General features: G+C 35.9%; 1 long non-coding RNA gene across 5 annotated transcripts in view; it reads left to right on the top strand.

Moving 5' to 3' along the window:
* The window catches only part of LOC112679072 (uncharacterized), a 75,370-nt gene that overhangs the window by 1,927 nt on the left and 55,028 nt on the right, over positions 1 to 18,415 (top strand). For 4 of the 5 annotated variants that reach the window (XR_003148100.3, XR_003148098.3, XR_004811609.2 and 1 more), the window contains exons 2-3: positions 13,136 to 13,474; positions 16,593 to 16,702. The exons of the other annotated variant lie outside the window; for it this stretch is intronic. This is a non-coding gene — a long non-coding RNA (uncharacterized LOC112679072). The remainder of the gene's footprint in view (positions 1 to 13,135; positions 13,475 to 16,592; positions 16,703 to 18,415) is intronic. 5 annotated transcript variants of the gene reach the window in all.

The following is an 18,415-nucleotide window of genomic DNA, read 5'->3' as shown; positions in this document are numbered from 1 at the left end:
AGGGAAAGAATCTCAAGCAGACTCCCCACTCTGTGTGGAGCTTAAAGTGGAGCTCCATCTCAGAACCCTGAGATCATGACCTGAGCCAAAATCAAGAGTTGGACGCTTAACTGACTGAGCCGCCAGGTGTCCTACAAGGTTCTTCATTATATTTTCTAATTTATATTTAGCATTTATGAAAAAACACTGGATTTAAATAAAATAATTTTGTAACCTATTTTCCTGAATTGTTTAACTATTGCTAATCTTATCTACTAGCTTTTTTTCAGTGTTGTCACCCAGACTATTAAACTGATGGTAAATAATAATTTTGTTGGATTTTCCCTAATGTTTGTGATTCTCACCTTTCTTTTTTTGTCAATTGCTACTACCTCAAAGTTGTAGGAATATGATAAATGATAATGGTGATTTCATACATTTTACTCCTTATTTGAATGATAATTTTTTTTCAATATTTAACTCTGAAATATGATGCTGGCTAGTTTAGCATGTATATTTTCAGGTAAAGAATGCTCTTTCCCCCCTATATTACTAAGATTATAAAATCAGAAATGCATAGTGAAATTTTATCCAATGCTTTACGTCATTTATTGTAAAATCTTTTGATTTTCATCTTTCGGTCAAGTATTTGTTCTATTACTTTAATTGATTTCTTATTTATCTTTCTCTACAGTGCTGAATAAATCTCATTTTCTATTATTCTTTCAATTTTCTATAAGATTAAATTTGGCAATTTATTGTTTAGTATTTAAGCATCTTTATTTTGTGGTCTGCTTTTCTGTGAGTTCTTAATCAGGTTCAGGATATAAGACAATTCCTTAGCCATAAAAAGATGTAAGGCTTTTATTTATTCTCAGTGTTCTAGTAACAGACAATATTTGGTCTTTAAGGATTTGAAAGCTTTTCCATGAAAGCTCTAGGACTCAAACTCAATTGATAAGATGAGAGGTTTAGAAATTATGTTTCCTTGGGGAACCATAGAAATTATTTTGCTGGTTCTGGACGACTAGAACCCAGTGGATTAAAATAACCAAGTGTTCCCCTTCACTGGATAAGTTAAGGGAGGTTGAATGATAGAATTATTAATCTTCTTTTTCCTTTATCTCATTCAAATATCTTCCTCAATAACAACTTTACTAGTCATAGGGTTGCAAAGAGCCCCTCTTTCTCAAGGGCTTCATCCACCAGGGCCACAGCAGGACCTGGGTCATTGTCACCACAAGGGTGGTTCACAGACATGGTCCCTAAAGAGAAACCAAAATGCTCAGGGTAGCAAATGTTCCCTTGGCAAGGAGGATACAACCTTGAACCATAGGTCAGTGGAGCCAGATAAAGAACTTATCTGGGTGCCAGGGTTGAAGATATACTACAGCAGATGGGAGATGATAGAAACTGAACAGAGCTTCAATATAGATTCAAAAGGGAAAATATAAAATGCAGAGAGATCAACAAAGTCCCATTCAGATCATATCTTACCAGTATAAAGTGCCTTAAATCGAACTTATTGTACATTTGATTTCCAATAGATCACATTTTGGCCAATAGGCTACGTGCTTGTAAGATAGTAGTTACACCATGTAAGTCCTGAAAAGTATTCAGGAACAATGATAGTAGACCAAAACCACACTAAGAATCTAGAGACTGATAGGACATGCTTCTTTATTTTCTTTTTGCTTTGACAAAAGTCCATTCAACATTGTGTTGGTGGAAAACTGGGAAGTTCTTTCTTACCTCTTCTCCCTCTCACCTTCCTTTTCTCCCTACTTTGCTTGCAGCTTCCAGGCTTCATCCTGTTTCAGCCCCTAATATCCCACATTGTAGAATCTCCTAAAGCCTCTTTGCTTGAGCCCTACAATGATGTGCTCTTCACTCTCTTCCAGGAGGGCTCCATCTTTCAGTGTTGAGAGCATATACAATAAATCTTTATTTTTCTAAATCTAACTGCCTCTCATGGCATAACTGTGTTGTGTTATTATGCAAAAGGATCTTCTCTTCAACAGGGATAAGGATGGACAAACGGAAAGACCGCCTCTTGCTGCAATGATAACATTATAATTCCTTGCTCTACTTTAAACTCTTTGAACTTCCTTTTCTGAAGGCTTGTTACTTTGAATTCTTTTGCATGCAGTGCCTATGAGGCAAATACATTAAATAGAATGACAAAGACAGATAAAAAGAAAAAGAAGACATCGGTACTCACATATCTAGTCAGAGCACACCTTAGAGTAACTTGCCATCCACAACTTCAATAGCACTGAGAATAGGACTATCACCATTTTTACCCACCCCCATGACTGTTGTTAAATAGAGGCCTAAAATGAGAGAGAATATAAGCCATAGCGGTAACATATTTTCTTGGTTAGGCATGAAAAAAATCAGAAACTAAATATTTCGTACATAGAAATAGTTTGAGAGTAATGCCACATACTACTAAGAAACACTTTATTGGGATCATTACTTTGGATTACTTTGGTAGTGGAAGAAACATCAAAACATTCTATTGCTGTAATTTGTCTTTGAGTCTCCAGCATTACATGCTCCTTATGCAGGGACATTTCCTAATCTATCCAATGCTTGCAATCATTGATAAGAAGATAAAAACCACCAAAAACAAGTAAATTTCATGTTAAAAACAGGTCCAGAGTTTGATGGCCTTTCACTTTGTAAATTCTTTTTTCTCAGGCTTACTACTATGTATTAACATGAAGGTAGAAGAGAATCAAATCCGAGTCCATTTCATGGCCAGACTACCAGTACAATATAATTTAATGGCTATTTTTAAAGGTTTGGTAGGAGTCATTTTTAAAAAATATATTTCAATTTATTTTTCAAGCTTATTTCTAAAAGACAGAGAAAAACCCACTCTGTCTCAAAAATCAAAGAAGGTAGTTTAATAGGCAGAGTACTTGTCATTTGACAAAAAAGAAATAATAATAATAAAAAAACTTCAGATTTCTACCAGAGTCAAGATAAAAAAGATCAATTCAGCCTTTTAAAGAAGCAATGATTCAGAAAACCAATCACATCAGGACAGGGCCTGCTGTTTAAACTGCTTAGATTTTACAAGGTGCTATTAGGTATACTTAAAGTTGATTGGCCTATAAATTGGAAAAAAAAATCCTTTTGGTATCTCAACAAAAGGAGAGATTTCTGTGAGTTCTAGAAGGCTCTCCAGGACAAGATAATGAGGAAATTGTACTTCACTTCTATTTCTTCATCTCCTTTTCTACCCCAGGTTTAGTTCTTCTTCATCTCAAGAAAGATAATTAGATTTATCATCACTAATTCTACTTTTTAAGAGACTTATAAAGCAATAATAAGCAGTTTTATTTTGCTGAAGAACATATATGTTTCTTTCACTCAGTGAAATGTTCTCCTTTCCAGATTACATGTGAGAATATAAGACTGAAATCAGGCATTAACTCAGACCATTTGAAGTATGAATATAGTGAAAATGTATATGTACCCCAAGCAAGGGCTCAAAGCAAAGGGAATTTGAATTAAAGAAACAGTATAATGTGTGTTGGGGGCGGGGGGGGGGGGGGCTGGGGAGCAGCCGGAGTTCAAACTTTGAAATCAGAAAGGCTTAGGTTTAGATTTTCATTCTACTATTAGTAGCCTGTTTCTTCATCTGAGAAATACAGATAATAATAAATCAAGCATTATAGGATTGTTGAGAAAAATTGATGAACTAACAAATGTGAAATGCATGGCATACTGCTTGGCACACAGGAGTTTCAGTAAATGTTATTATGGTCCAAGCAAGCTGCTGAGACTAGCATTTCTCTCACACAGATGGGGGCAGATGTCGACTGCTGATGTTTGTCGGGTTCTTTCAAGGCCCATCCCACATCATTTTCAGCATTGAGCAATCCGAGTCTCGCACTCCCTTTTTCACTGGACCTCAGATGTCACCCAGATCTCAACCTGCACAGACCCCATCCCCACAGTGATAGAGGCTGTTTCCACCAGCCTCAGCAGCCATGTGCCAGACCCCAGTCTCTACTGTCCTCAAGCCTTGAACAATGCTCTGCACACCTGCAGCAACAGCGCTTTTCAGCAGTCTTACTGGAAAACCAGCCTCATGTTTCCATAATGTCAGGTCATCACCCAGATGAGTTTTTGTCTGATTAAGATCTCAGTGCCCGAACGAGCTCTTCCATCACAGTGTTCTCACACACAGCTGGCTCTTCATGCCTTTCGCTCTAGTACTCCTTTCCCAGTACTTCCATTGCACAGGCTGAAGACACTTGTATTCCTATTTCCCTTTTCACTACCATTTATAGATTCCTGAACTCTCTTCCATAGTCACTGAAAAATCTTGGCTCATGATCTCTTCCGTATGGTATCATGAGACATGAGTGAAAAGAAAAGAAAAACAAGTAAGCCAGTTCCACCATCCTAAGTACTTTCAATTTCCATGTCAATGACCAATTCGATGAACAACATTTACTACTTCTTGAACTCTTCCACTCCATTCAACCTTACCCATGCCTGCTCACTAACTGGAATCTAAATATTCTCATTACCTTTTCCTATCACTCTTTTTATTATGCAGTGTTGCCTGTCTCCAAAAGTATGATTGATTAACTAAATGAGATCATGCATGCTAAGTAGCTAGTTCTGTGTTTGGTATGTGGGACAGCACCTAATAAAAGGCAGCCACCTGTCCTTCAGTCTCAATGTTAATGGGCAAAGTTATGCAATATTGTTCTTTTTCATTCTCCACACCGCTTTAAAATATATGTTGAAACGACACCACTCAGAGTGTCATAAAACATATAGGAAATTGTAAATTTGCCATTATAAATAGCACACTATACACATAGCAAAACAATTGTTAACTATTTACATGTATAAAGCATATGTCTATGTTGCTTTTTCTTTGTGAAAGAAGCATCCTTATTTTTCAAAATATCTGATTATGCAAAAGTTTCAATAAAAACATTTATAATTCCTTTCAACAATTAGATGTTTATAACAAGAGTCATTCACAGAAAATGGATAAGGTATTTGGATTGTAATTTGTAATTTGTTTGTAAAGAAAACCTTATTTATAGCCTTTATTTCCAGAATCAAAGCTAGAAATATCCTTATAGGTCCTCTAGAACAGCTCTGTGCTCCAAAATGATGACAAGATGGTCTTCAAAACCAAAGGTCTATACCAATAGCAGGAACCTATCTTCCCCAAAAATGTTTTGGCAAAAGACTACAAAAGAAATATAGAGTAGAAACGAAAATACCTAATTTCTATTCTCTGATTTAATATAAAGAGCACAAAGATGACTCTTAATATCACGACAGGAGAGTTCCCATTATGTGTCTCCTGGGAAGATGAATGTCATTTCTACTCACCCCTGAATTATATTATTTTTGACTCCCTTCATTAATCAACACTGAAATACTTATTGATGTGGTGTTATAAAAGAAAACTGGTTAAACTAGGGAAAATATTAGCAAAGTGGAAATTCCTAACACATTACAATATGTTTAAATGCCTCACTAGAGGCTTATCTGAAGTTCGTGTTATTATGATTTGCTTTTATGTGCTTGTTTTCCCTTCATCCCCTATAGACCAATTGACATTTTTCAGTCATTGAAAGGCCTTGCTCCTGCTCATGCTTAAAGCATTAGAAGAAAACAAAAAGCAATTCACCACTCTTCTTGTCTTTCCACCTAATAGAGGTACTTGTTTATTTTTTCCAGAGAACTGGTTTCCACTTGCTAACTTTTTACCTAAATGGCATGTTGTCTTTGATCTCTGCATAGCAAGCTTTATGTTCAGTACGATGAAGAACTGAATGCTCGCAACTGATTTCTAAGGACGTGAAATCAGGAATATTATTATTATTATTATTTAAAGATTTTATTTATTTATTCATGAGAGAGAGAGAGGCAGAGAGAGAAGCAGGCTCCATGCAGGGAGCCTGACGTGGGACTCGATTCCAGGACTCCAGGATCACGCCCTGCCCCAAAGGCCGGCGCTAAACCGCTGAGCCACCCAGGGTCCCCTACTCAGGAATATTATTGATGTTGTCAGATATGCCATACTCCCAATTTCTTTATACTTAGTACAAGTCTTTGACTACCTTCAGTGACCTCCAAAACCTGTTCAAGGGACACCTGAGTGGCTCAGTTGGTTAAGCATCTGCCTTCAGCTCAGGTCATGATCCCAGGGTCCTGGGATTGAGTACTATACCAGGCTCACTCTACTGCTTCCCCTGCTTTTGCCCTCTCTCTGTGTGTCACATGAATAAATAAAAATCTTTTAAAATAAATAAATAATAAATAAATAAATAAATAAATAAATAAATAAATAAATAAAATTCTGTTCTAATGTAGCACATACATGATATCTATATTCTAATACATTTGGTTTGCTTTATGGTTATTGAAATAGTGCATGTTGATAAATCCAACAAAAAATCAAATGGGTGATATTTCTTACCATTTAACAATAATGAAACAAGTAATGACCATTAAAACTTTAATTATGTTACAAACAGTAAGTTATTTTTCTACATTCTACCTAGGCAGTTAACAGCTTGTCAGAAAATATTGAAGTTTCTATCATAATAATTCTTAACTTTTCATATGTATGAATAGTTAAAATATTCAGCAGACACACATACAAACAGAGATCTTGGCTTCTTTTTGCGTTGTTCAACGTCTTCCTGTAGCACTTAAGAAAGTAAGTTAACCTATCTGAATTTAGTTTCTCACAGGTAATGCATGAAGAAAAATTCTACGTCCATTTCAAAAGGATGAAACCAAGATTGGGAAAATATATATAAAGGTTTCTACAATACCTAGAAGTCACTGAGCAAAATTTTCTTATATTTCTTTTCCTTAGCTCAGATTTATCGAAAGAGAACGAGTTGATCAAACCAGGAATTATATAGGAACTACAATAAATATGTAGTGAAAAATAATTATGTAAAAGATATTCTTTTTTATGATGTTAGCTACTATTTAGTCACCATACCTCTGGTATGTATGTATAATCTTTTCACTGACACTCCCACCAGATGGCAATGTTAAGACTTATGTTGCTATTTGATTGATTATAGATAAGCATATATTTTGAGACATGATTGCTGAACCGACTGAAGTATTTGTTAATACGTTTATTTTGGTCTCCCTTTTTCTTTGTTGAATTCACACACCTTTATGTCATCTTTTAAATTGAGTTTGGCATTAACTTCAAAGAACCTGATGGTTGTCATACTATGAAAATCACTATTGTTACTGGTAGTTAGGAAAGCTTCTTTTGAACTAATTCTTAAAGGTATTATGAAGTCCTTTCCATAAAATAAGATTTACTTATTGTCTCATAACAATTAATAAAATCAAAACACAGAAGCTAATTAGACATTGCTCATTAAGAATACTTGAAGCAGGGAAAATATGAAAAGATTATGAGCTTTATATTCTAAGGCTCGAATATTATTGGGAAAGTGGAATAAAAGGGAAAAAGAGAATTATTTATATTACACAAAACAAAAGCCAAGAAAATTTCTCTAAAAAGAAAAGCAGAGAGAATTAGATGTTCAAGTCTTTGCAGTGGCATGCTACCCAAAGTCTATTTCTCTGGTCAAAAGTATCACCCAAATGAAAATAATGTAGTTTTTGTTTCTTTGTTTGTTGTTTTGGGATTTTTGTTGTTGTTACTGCTTGTATTTAGTAAACAACTGTTATCTAGATAGGATTAAGATTTATACCACTCCTTCTCCAAGTGTGGGTCTGCAGACTAAGGTTGCTGTACAAACTATGTTATTAGTGACAAGGCCAGTTAGAAATTTAGAGTAAGCATTCATGGCAATTTGGCAAGGTAATTGTGTTTATTGAATCTGACGGTGAAAAAAACAGGATTTGTGTTTTGTTTTCTCTTTTTTTATTTCATTTTTCTAGTAATTCATTTTTAATGTATTTTATTTAAAAATATGACTCCAAAATGAACTGGAAGGCGGATGTGGGAGGAACTGGCCTTTCTATACAGGAGCTTTATATCTTCCATAGGTATCTTTAAAATGATTCCAGATCTTTACACAGTTATATCTATGAAGCATAAGTTCTTTCTCTTAGATTCCATAACCTTTTTTTTTCCACCCCAATTACAATAACATTGGACAGGAAAGCAGTGGGATTCTATTTTATACTGATGTCAGCTGACAATGAGGCTTTATGTTAGCCTATGCCTTTTTCATTTCCTAGTCACTGAAAATCAAGCTTCCTTGATCTTAAAAGAAAACTAAAGTCACATTGAATTATGATGTGATAAACCTGAGATGTAATCATCTAGTAGGCTTTATTGAGGCTCTACTCAATATTCCACAATGCTCAGTCTTCAAAAGACTTGAAAAGTCTGTTTGGAACAAAGATAAGTCCCCTGGAAACAATTATTAAACAATACAGTTGTCACAGTTAAGTGCTAACTTTTAGGCTGCTGATTCTAAGTGGTGGAGGAATTCAGAAAAGGAAATCAGTTTTCTCACCTGTGTAACCAGGTGATAACCCCTACTACACATGAGCATGAGTTAACGTATATGCCATCCAGCCCAATGGCTACCTCTTAGGTTTCTTTGTTTTATTTTGTTTTTAAAAAGGCACTTTTTGAAAGGATGAAAGGATGAAGGTTTTGAAAAAGGCACTTTTTGAAAGAATTCACATAGAAAAGAAAGGATAATTTTGTATAAGAGCTTTTGCATTGGTAAAATGCAAAATACTTCCTATTGATACTGTGAGAATTCCTGCAGGAAAAACGGAGGAACAAAACCAGCTTTGGAGAGAGCTCCAGAGATGGCATTTTGTTTACTGTGATCCGTAAGCTCTGGTCTCACTACTAAACTCACATCCACCTCCATGATCAAACTCCCAGTAGACACCAGTGCAGGTTTCAATACGCCCCTACATTTGTAACAAAAGGATTTAGCTTGTGACATAGAATAAGATCAAGCAATGATTTTCATCCTCGCTCTCCTTGAATGAGAAAGACTAATGATGTTTTTTTCAAAAATAAGACTACTGATGTAAGTGATGACACAAGTAACCTAATCGCTTGTTTCCTTCCAGTTAGTTTAACCAAAGTGGAAACTATGAAATAGGGCACAAATAGCAATCATTATTTCCTGTCTTTCAGCCTTCCCCCAGCCTTCTGCCTGTAAGTCAGCAAAGTTCTAAGGCTTTCTAAACTTTCATCTTTTTCCTCACTTTGTAACTTGAGCTTGATTGTTCCCTCTCTGCTGTGGGAGAAAACCATATTCTGTAATCTTTAAAAACAGAAGTTCTAAAAGTTCCATTTTATTTTAAAATGATTTGAATAATGAAAAGGTCTAATTTATTTCCATTTCTCCTTCCTTCTCATGTTTTCTCTGTCACAGAGCTCATCTTTGTACCTGAGCTTATTCCCCACAGGTAAGTCAGTCAGGCCTTGGCTCCACGGAAGAGCATTTCCTTTAGAAGCTGTCAGGAGTTGCCCCTACAGAAAGATGTTTATAATTGGATCTCTCTACTTTAGCAATAGTGATTCCAAATGGCTGCTCCTAGAGGAAGATAAAATTTCCAGCTCCAAAATGGTGGGGTAACAGAGCCCTCCCCTCAACTGCTCTTAAGTGAAAGGACTATATGCTTTGAACTTCCTGACTGGTTAGGTATTACGAGAAGACTTCTGGGGTTAGGCAGTTTCCTTTGTGGGACAATTGCACAGTAGCCTCCCCTTATCTGCCGGGGATACATTTTAAGAGTCCCCAGTGGATGCCTGAAACTGTCCATAGTACCATGTCCTATGCTTACTGTTTTTCCTATAGGTACATTCCTATGATAAAGCTTAATTTATAAATTAGGAACTGTAAGAGACTGACAACAATAATAATGACATAGAACAATAATAACAGTATACTGTAATAGAAGTTATGTGATGTGGTCTCTCTCTCTCTCTCTCTCTCTCTCTCTCTCAAAATATCCAATTGTACTCCTTCTTCTTTTTCCTTGTGATGAAGTTGAGATGATAAAATGCCTACATGATGAGATGAAGTGAGGTGGATGGAATAGTCACTGCGACCTAGCATTAGATTATAATTGACTTTCTGACCCTATGATGGAAGGAGGTTTCTGACCCTATGACGGAAGGAGGATCATCTGCTTCCAGACTGGGGTGGACCGCGATTAACTGAAACCATAGAAAGCAAAACCATGGATAAGGGGAGACTCCTGTAGCTGCTGCTCTTGCTCTGTAGAGACCTGCATGAGTGAAATACTGACTGTGCTTTTCTCTCAGCACTATGATGACTGTTAACTATCAGTTTTGTGCATCCATAGCTGACTAAATCAATTCATAAAGTTTGAATCTTAAAGCTTAGCACATGGAACACTGGAGAACATTAGGTGAAGTTATCAAATACACAAACCCATTAAAGCAAAGGCAATATGAAGAGGAGAGCAGAGCTCTGACGTAAACTTGATAACAGTTCTCATTATCACCTAAGCAATTGCATAGAAGATCCTCTTTCCAAAAGAATCTCATTTAAGGTTTGCAAGAAGCCTGTGAAGTTGGAAAAGCCAGTATTGTACCCTTGTTTTATAGCTGAAGAAACTGAGGCTCTAAGAGGTTGGGTGACTGACAAGTGATGGAGCCAGGACATGATGAACATCTATAAATGTCTATTCTGAGCCTCTTTCCTGGACTCAGGCTACCTCACCACATCAGAACCACCACAGGAGGAGCGAGCAGTGATAAAAGGCCTGGTGAGAACAGTGGTGACAAAACAACAATAGTAAAGCCACATTGTTTTCTTTTTGCATTAAATTTGGTGGTCTGAAACTTAGATTCTCTTTGAAAAGACTTATTCCCAAAACCCACCACCTTTATTGTTTATGACCATACTAATTGGTTCTTACAAAACCAAACTCCAAGACAAGGTTTTGTGTGCAAGTGTTTATTTGAGAGGGAAGTCAAGTGAGAGAGCACAGAAATGAGACAGAGAAGGGAAGAGGACCAATAAAGAGCACACTCATGAATGGGGTTATCCACTGTCCATAGGGGGATCCTATGGGGGAGCCCTTGGAAAAAGTATGAAGAACAAAACACAATTGTCTCATGAAGGAAAAGGAAGCTGGGCTATTACACATCGAATATTGTGTCAACTGAGGATTTCTCATTGATGCCCTGGCATTGCTGGGTCTACTCCACTTTGTATGGACCAGGCAGGCTCAGGGCAGAGAGAAAACCTTCATACAGAGAGAGACATAGAAAGCCATAGTGGCTAGGGAGGAAACAGAGAGATGAGTGACTATCAGACGGGATACTAACAGCATCTGCTAGAATGACCTGGAAAGAAGTTGAGATTACAGGGTGTTTTGATGATTGCGCACAGAATAGACTGAGTAGAACAGCGAGGCAGAGAAGGTGAGTTTTTTCCCTTTCGTAAATATCTGTCACTGGAATACACATTTACTCTGTGTGTGTGTGTGTGTGTGTGTGTGTGTGTGTTTGAATATATGAATGTGTGTGGGTCTCTCTGTCTGGGTATGTGTATCACTCCTTCAGTCAGACTTCAACCTACCACATTGATTCAGTGCAGAATTTCTTCATTTATGGGCCAAAATTTAGGTCATGAGAGGTCAAATTTTATTCTATGATCTCAAACTAAAAAACTCAAACGAATTATTGATAACTCCATTAAAAAAATGGACTAATTGCATGAACAGTTCTCACAAAAAGAAATATAAATGGCTAACACATGAAAAAAGATCAATTTAAAAAAAAAAAGAAAAAAAAAAGAAAAAGATCAATTTTATCAATAATCAAAAACATAAAATTAAAAATGGAAACTTATTGAAATATGAAGTGCTTAAAAATATGTTCTCTAAGCTTTTTTTATGTCATAGAGAATTTCTTATGTTCTAATGTTGAATTTTTAAACAGCTTCAAAATTGTAGCAATGTCATATATATATATATACCTGGGCTTGGAAGTGGTTACACTTGAGAGTATTGTTTTTAATTTTCCTTTCTTCTCCGTTCATTTACCACACTTCCATCTTTCTTACAATGATGATATATTCTTTTTACACTTAGAAACAATTTATTAAAAATTAATAATACATTATATATCTCAAACTTTTTACTTTTCAAGAAATTACAAAACTGTCCTTACACTTACATGTATTCCCATCCTGTATCTCCTATTTGAGTAACATCATGCTACTCAAGCTCTATCGCTGAGATTCGGCAAACAATTCCGTATTCATTATGCTTGCCCTGCCCCATTCTTATAAACTTAACCTTTATTTTTTCCAGGAAAAACAAAACCAAACAAAACAAAACATGTGTATGGGTCAGTATTTCTCCTGAAGAAGCTTGTTTTCTTTGTCAGACTTTTTCTAAAGCTATTAGATTGTTTCACAGATTCGTAATCACAGGTAAATATAGAATTACAAGTGTGAGCTCATTAAAGCTTTATAAAATAATTGTTTTGTTTTTGTGTTCATTTGTTGACTTTTTTCCCTTCAATGTAAGAATGAGCTAACCACAATGTAATTTAGTATTATCTTTTCCACAAACCACAAAACATCTTGATTTATTAATTCAATACTTAAAGAAAATCATCCAAAGCAATGGACTAGGATGTTAAGTGTAATGAGCTTAACATTCAGGAACTCAGCTTCCAGTGAAAGCTGCATTAACTCAGGAGAATGGGATCAGTAGATATCTAATAGCTCACCTCTTACCGTAATGCTATACAATGCACTCGACACAAGTGTTTTCCTAAGTGCTTCTAACTTCAAGGGCATCTAAGAGACAAAGTAGAATTTTCCATAAATGATGTAGGTTACAAAGCATGGTAATAACAACCTGCAAAATGCTTAGAACTCATGAAATGCATAAATGCTACTATAATAGACAGGCCGTGACCATGAGAACTCACCATAACCTCAGATTCACTTCTGATAAAAACATCCGTGGACCATTCTTCTACACATAGCTCTCCAAGTTTAATAGCATGTGACACGATCACCAGGGTCTCAACTAAACGGAGTTGAGACCAGTATCTGAGCTCCAGGCAGGCAATTTTAGGTGCTGATGCAAGTCCTACTAAGGTGATGATTAATTAATCAAGACATTACTTCTTTCACAGTTTTTGAATTAGACACACACGAGCACAGCTGGAGGCCTGTGGAAAGCAAAGAAACTGAAAAACACACAAGAGAAAGAGAATATGCAGATGCTCCGAGGCAGTGAAAGCCATGATCAAACAGAAGCTGCGAGACTGAAGGGACAGACACACAAGCAGAGAGAAGCAGAGACAGAGAAAAGCTAAGTGTTCCGAATGCCAGAGCTCTGCAAAGGCTGTCAGGCCTCTAAGGCTGCTGTCATGGCCAGATTCAGATCCAGCCTTTCTCTGAGACCCAAGGACTTAGATGCTGAGATAAGAAATGCTTCTGAGTAATTGATAAACCAAGTCATATCTGAGCAGGTAAACTGAAAGAGCAGCTGTTCCTTGCAATGAAGCTGCTAATCTCACCATAGAGCTGCAGAACTCTTAGAGATGATAAAGGGACAAGACCTAAGCCACAGTAGTTTCATATCATGTGTGAAGAGACACACAAATATATCTCATTTTATTTTTCTAACACAAATACATCCAAGCATGCTAACATTCAAGAAAAGTCCATTTTAATACTGTTTAAACGTAAGAGTGCACTTATTTATAGACCTGAAGCTGGAAATTTGGAGATTTAAGGGGGTGAGGGGCTGACCTCTGATTAAATTCTATTTGGCCATCAGAACAAATAAGTACAAAAGAAGATATGCCTCTGTTTATAGAACGACAACTTAAAAATATGAATTGTATTTTAAAAATTTATAAGACCAAATGGTCTCTAGTTAGTCTGTTTGTAAATTTTTGTTTTGTTTTGTTCTCAATATATGTTCTTTTTCTCAGCATATAGGTGCAGTTTCTGTGCTGTTTTTGGTGTGTGTATTCTGGTTTCCATAGGCACATCTCTTGAGTTTCATTTCTCTCTATACCTACAATTCTTTCATTCTCATTATAGCCTAATCAAATGCTATGTATCTCAATCTCTAGTTTAACTTCTTTCTTTTAGTTTTTTCCTTTTCTTTACATCTCTTAAATTCCTTTATTGTTTTTTGTTTTTGTTTTTACAAATAAAACACTAGGAATCAGAGAGAGAGATTAAACAGAGAGTTATGTTTCGTTCTTAACTTCAACATCAACAAAAAGTCATAGTATTGCTATTGACATATATTTTTTTAAGATTTCATTTATTTATGCATGAGAAGACACAGAGAGAGAGGCAAAGACATAGGCAGAGGGAGAAGCAGGATCCCTGAAGGGAGCCCGATGTGGGACTGGATCCCAGGACCTCAGGATCACACCCTGAGCCTAAAGCAGATGCTCAACCACTGAGCCACTCAGGTGTCCCTGCTACTGACATATTAAGGAGAAATTTAAAGCTTACTTTTGCGTATGTTGAATGGCATGCATATAAAGTCAACTTGAGGTCCTAAACCAAACAGTAACAGAAAATGTCATCTTACTAATGATTGCTTTGCTTTTGAAAGATGGTAAGTACCAAAGAGGAGGTAATGATGGTCTTTTTAAACTTTAGGACACATGTAATACTGTAGAAAGATTTTTATTTTTTTTCCTTTTTCTCCTCACAAATGCTAGGAAATACAGGATATCACTGGCTTAAAATTAGGAAATGAGTTCTGTGAGGTCACTGAGAAAACCAACGGGATGAGCTAGGAATAAAATCACCCAACACCTCACATCTCCTTCCTTCCTCTCCTCCTTCCTTCCTTTATGACTACTAATAGAATATTTTTCTCAATCTCTAAGAGAACCACTGTTTTTGCTATTAAAAAATGAATGCTGACTGAGAGAAGATTGCTCTAACTGTAGCTCTTTATTGTGATGTAAGAAAAAATAGCAGTCTTCTTTGTGTGACAGGAATTAGTTGATCACAGTAGTAACAATACTTTATGATATGAATTTGGAAAATGTCTTTTGGTTGACCTCTATGGAGTGTTGCTTTTAACTTTGATTCATGATCATGGATGAAAGAACCTGTGATCTAACCTATATTCTAATATAGTCATTTTTTTCCCTAATTGTAGGAAAAAAAAAGTATTTTTTTAATTCCTAACACACACCTAACATTTCCTCAAATTATTTCTTATTTAACATCTTACTCATGCTATGATAAATTCATTCTTTTTTCTAATTCTCCAAAAGAACACGTTAGAAAAAATTAAGTTCTCTCACCAGCTTGTGAGATCTCAGGACCTCTCTTCACAGGAGTTTCTACTAGAATATGATACCTTCCTACAAAACTCAGAACACGGAGTCTGTGAATGAACTTTAATTGATAAGTGTTCCAGGCCTACTCTGGCAACTTGGAATCATATACAGACAGCTTAGAACTAAGGCTTCAACAATTGCATTGTTTGGAACATTCAAGAGACATGATTTGAAATGTTTATCATGTTTGTCAAAACTATCTGAAGAACATTTAAAAGTCATCTCTAAAAAAGGGAAAAGGTTTTGCTTATTTTTTTGTGTTTTTTTTGTAAATTAAAGCAATCTATAAAATCTTTATTCTTTTTTTTCCACTTTGACTACAATCTATAAAGTGTTTTAAATATTTAAAACACTGGCTAGATAGTCTGAACATATGAACATCTTCGCATAAGATTATTACACTTATGTCAATCCACTTGACATGGCCTCCCTTATCATTCACTCAAGTCAGAGCCCATGAATTGATAATACTTAAAGCATTTGATAGCAAGTGTAAGAAAAAATGGACTGAGTCAAAACTTTATTTAAAAATAGTTACTTTTATTTATATCCTCAAATCAAAATAAGTCTCATGTGTTTTTACAAGACCTTTGTAAATTTGAGTTGAAGTTTCGCACATTTTTTTCTTTAACCATGTTAGCTTGCATAACCAAGTGCTATTCTTCCAAAGATTTATTTTTTATTATTATGTTTTGTTTGCTTATTGTTTTACACAACTGTTTACAGAACAATAAGGAATAATCAAATCAAAGCCAGAGATGAAGCTTCAGATGCCTTTAATTCTCCTCTTCTTCCCAACTGAAACATGATGTTTTAAGGAAGCAGCCCAGAAACACACAGGTTTTTGAGTAGTTGACTTAGAAACTGATCTTAAGAACAGACGGAGAATTTATACAAGAGTGAAAAAGGAAGGACATGTACCATCACAGGAGATGAGACTCTCATTTTCCTATCTTCTCTAGGCTGCTGTTTGTTTTTGAGTATCTTTTTGAGGTGGACAATCCTCATAATAATTCATCAATATTACCTGAAGTGAGGAATGCACACTCATTAAATCTGTCATCTTGAAAAGTATTTAAAATAAGCAGTGTAAGATTGCTAAAGGTTGATTCTTTCAACAAGATTCAAATCATAATGGATACCTTCTATATGCTAAGTATCATCAAAAAGACACTGGGGATACAATGATGTCTTAGTCTGTTCACGCTGCTATAAGAAAATGCCACAGACTAGTTGGCTTATAAGCAACAGAATTTATTCCTTGCAGTTCTAGACGCCGAAAAGTCCACAATTGTGCTGGCAGATTTGGTGTCTGGTGAAGGCCTTCTTCTGGGTTGCCAATTGCCAACCTCTCCCTGCACCTTCTCTGTGGAAGAGGTGAGTAAGCTCTCTAGATCCTTTTTTATTAGGGCTCCATCCTTATGACCTAATCACGTCCCAAAGATTCACCTCCTAATGCTATCACACTGGGCATCAGGATCTCAACATATAAAATTTGGGGTGACACAAACATTCAGACCATAGCAAATGGTGAGTAAAAACAGAGAATGTCTTTCTTTCACAGACTTTACAACCTAAAAGGATGGGCAAATAACAATACAAATAAATGTAAACATTCAAATGGAGCTAGTGAAACAAAGTAAGGGTATGTGGTATTATGAATTTCTATAAGAAGGAAATTGGCTTATTTAGGAAGATCAAAGAAGGCTTCCATGAATAAAACGGTGTTACACTGAAATTGAAGAAGAGTTAAATAGATAGAAAGAAAGAAAGAAAGAAAAAAGAAAGAAAGAAAGAAAGAAAGAAGAAAGAAAGAAAGAAAGAAAGAAAGAAAGAAAGAAAGAAAGAAAGAAAGAAAGAAAGAAAGAAAGAAGAAAGGAAGAAAGAAAGAAAGAAAGAAAGAAAGAAAGAAAGAAAGAAAGAAAGAAAGAAAGATTCTTGCCACATTGAAGAAAAAAAAATAACCCATGGTGAGAGAGAGCAAAATAAACAAATGGTACAAAAAGAAGTACTGCATGCCTGGAGAACAAAACAAAGGAAGAGTGTGGTGTGAGGTAAGACTAGAAGAGTAGACAGGGCCACCACCATGCAGGACCTTGCAAGCTGTAGGGACAAGTTTTATCTTTATCCTAAAAGCAATGGAAAGCTTTATTTATGTGATGTGATTAAATATACTTTTTTAAAAAGAGATCATTTGGTAAAATCTCAAAACTAAATTAAAGAAGACCTAGGGCAGTAAAAGTCATGCTAGGTGAAAGGTGATGGTAATTGAAGAAGGAGTTCATTACGGTAGCTTTAACTGTAGGAGCTGATGATAGAGATGGAGAGAATATATCAAGAAGGTAATATCTGATGTGACTTGGTGGTAGTTGGATAAGAAATGTGAGGAGAGGGACCTGTTAGGACTGTCAGAATGACTCCTAGTGTCCTGGGTTGTGTAATAGGATGTGTGGTGAAGCCTGTCACTGAGGTAAGGGTCCCTGGAAGAGGAACCAGGGAAATAGAAGATAAGATCAGTGTGAGGTGACTTACAGAAACATTTCAGAGGTTTTAATAGGTGTTAGCTTGGGGCACCTAGGTGGTGCAGTTGGTTGAGTGAAAACAAGAGTTTCAGCTCAGGTCCTGATCTCAAGGTGGTGAGATCAAGCCCCAAGTCAGCCTCCATGCTCAGTGTGAAGTCTGCTTGACATTCTCTCTCTTTTTCCTTCTGCCCCTCATGTTGTGTTCTCACTCTCTCACAAATAAATAAATAAATCTCTAAAAAATACAGACTTTAGCTTTATGAATCTAGAGTTCAGAAGAGGAGTCTTTGATAGAAATATAAAAGTGTAAGTTATCTGAATAGAGATGCTTATTAAGTGTATAGGTGAGAGAGAAACTGTCCAGGGAGCAGAGAGAAGAGGAGCAAATATAATCTTAAAAGGTAACATACATTCAAAAGAATCTGAGTGTGAGAACTGCAGCAACTCACTTCATTCTTTCTTTCCCTTTTAGTTCTATCCTGTTTTGAGCTTTATTTTCCTGATCTGAAAATGAGTATCATAATATCTTCCTAGGGTGGTTGTCAGATTAAGTTAACATGTTAAAGTA

Source organism: Canis lupus, chromosome 33 (genome assembly GCF_003254725.2).
Source record: "Canis lupus dingo isolate Sandy chromosome 33, ASM325472v2, whole genome shotgun sequence".
Taxonomy (NCBI): Eukaryota; Metazoa; Chordata; class Mammalia; order Carnivora; family Canidae; genus Canis; species Canis lupus.
This window is presented reverse-complemented; position numbering and strand designations above follow the sequence as displayed.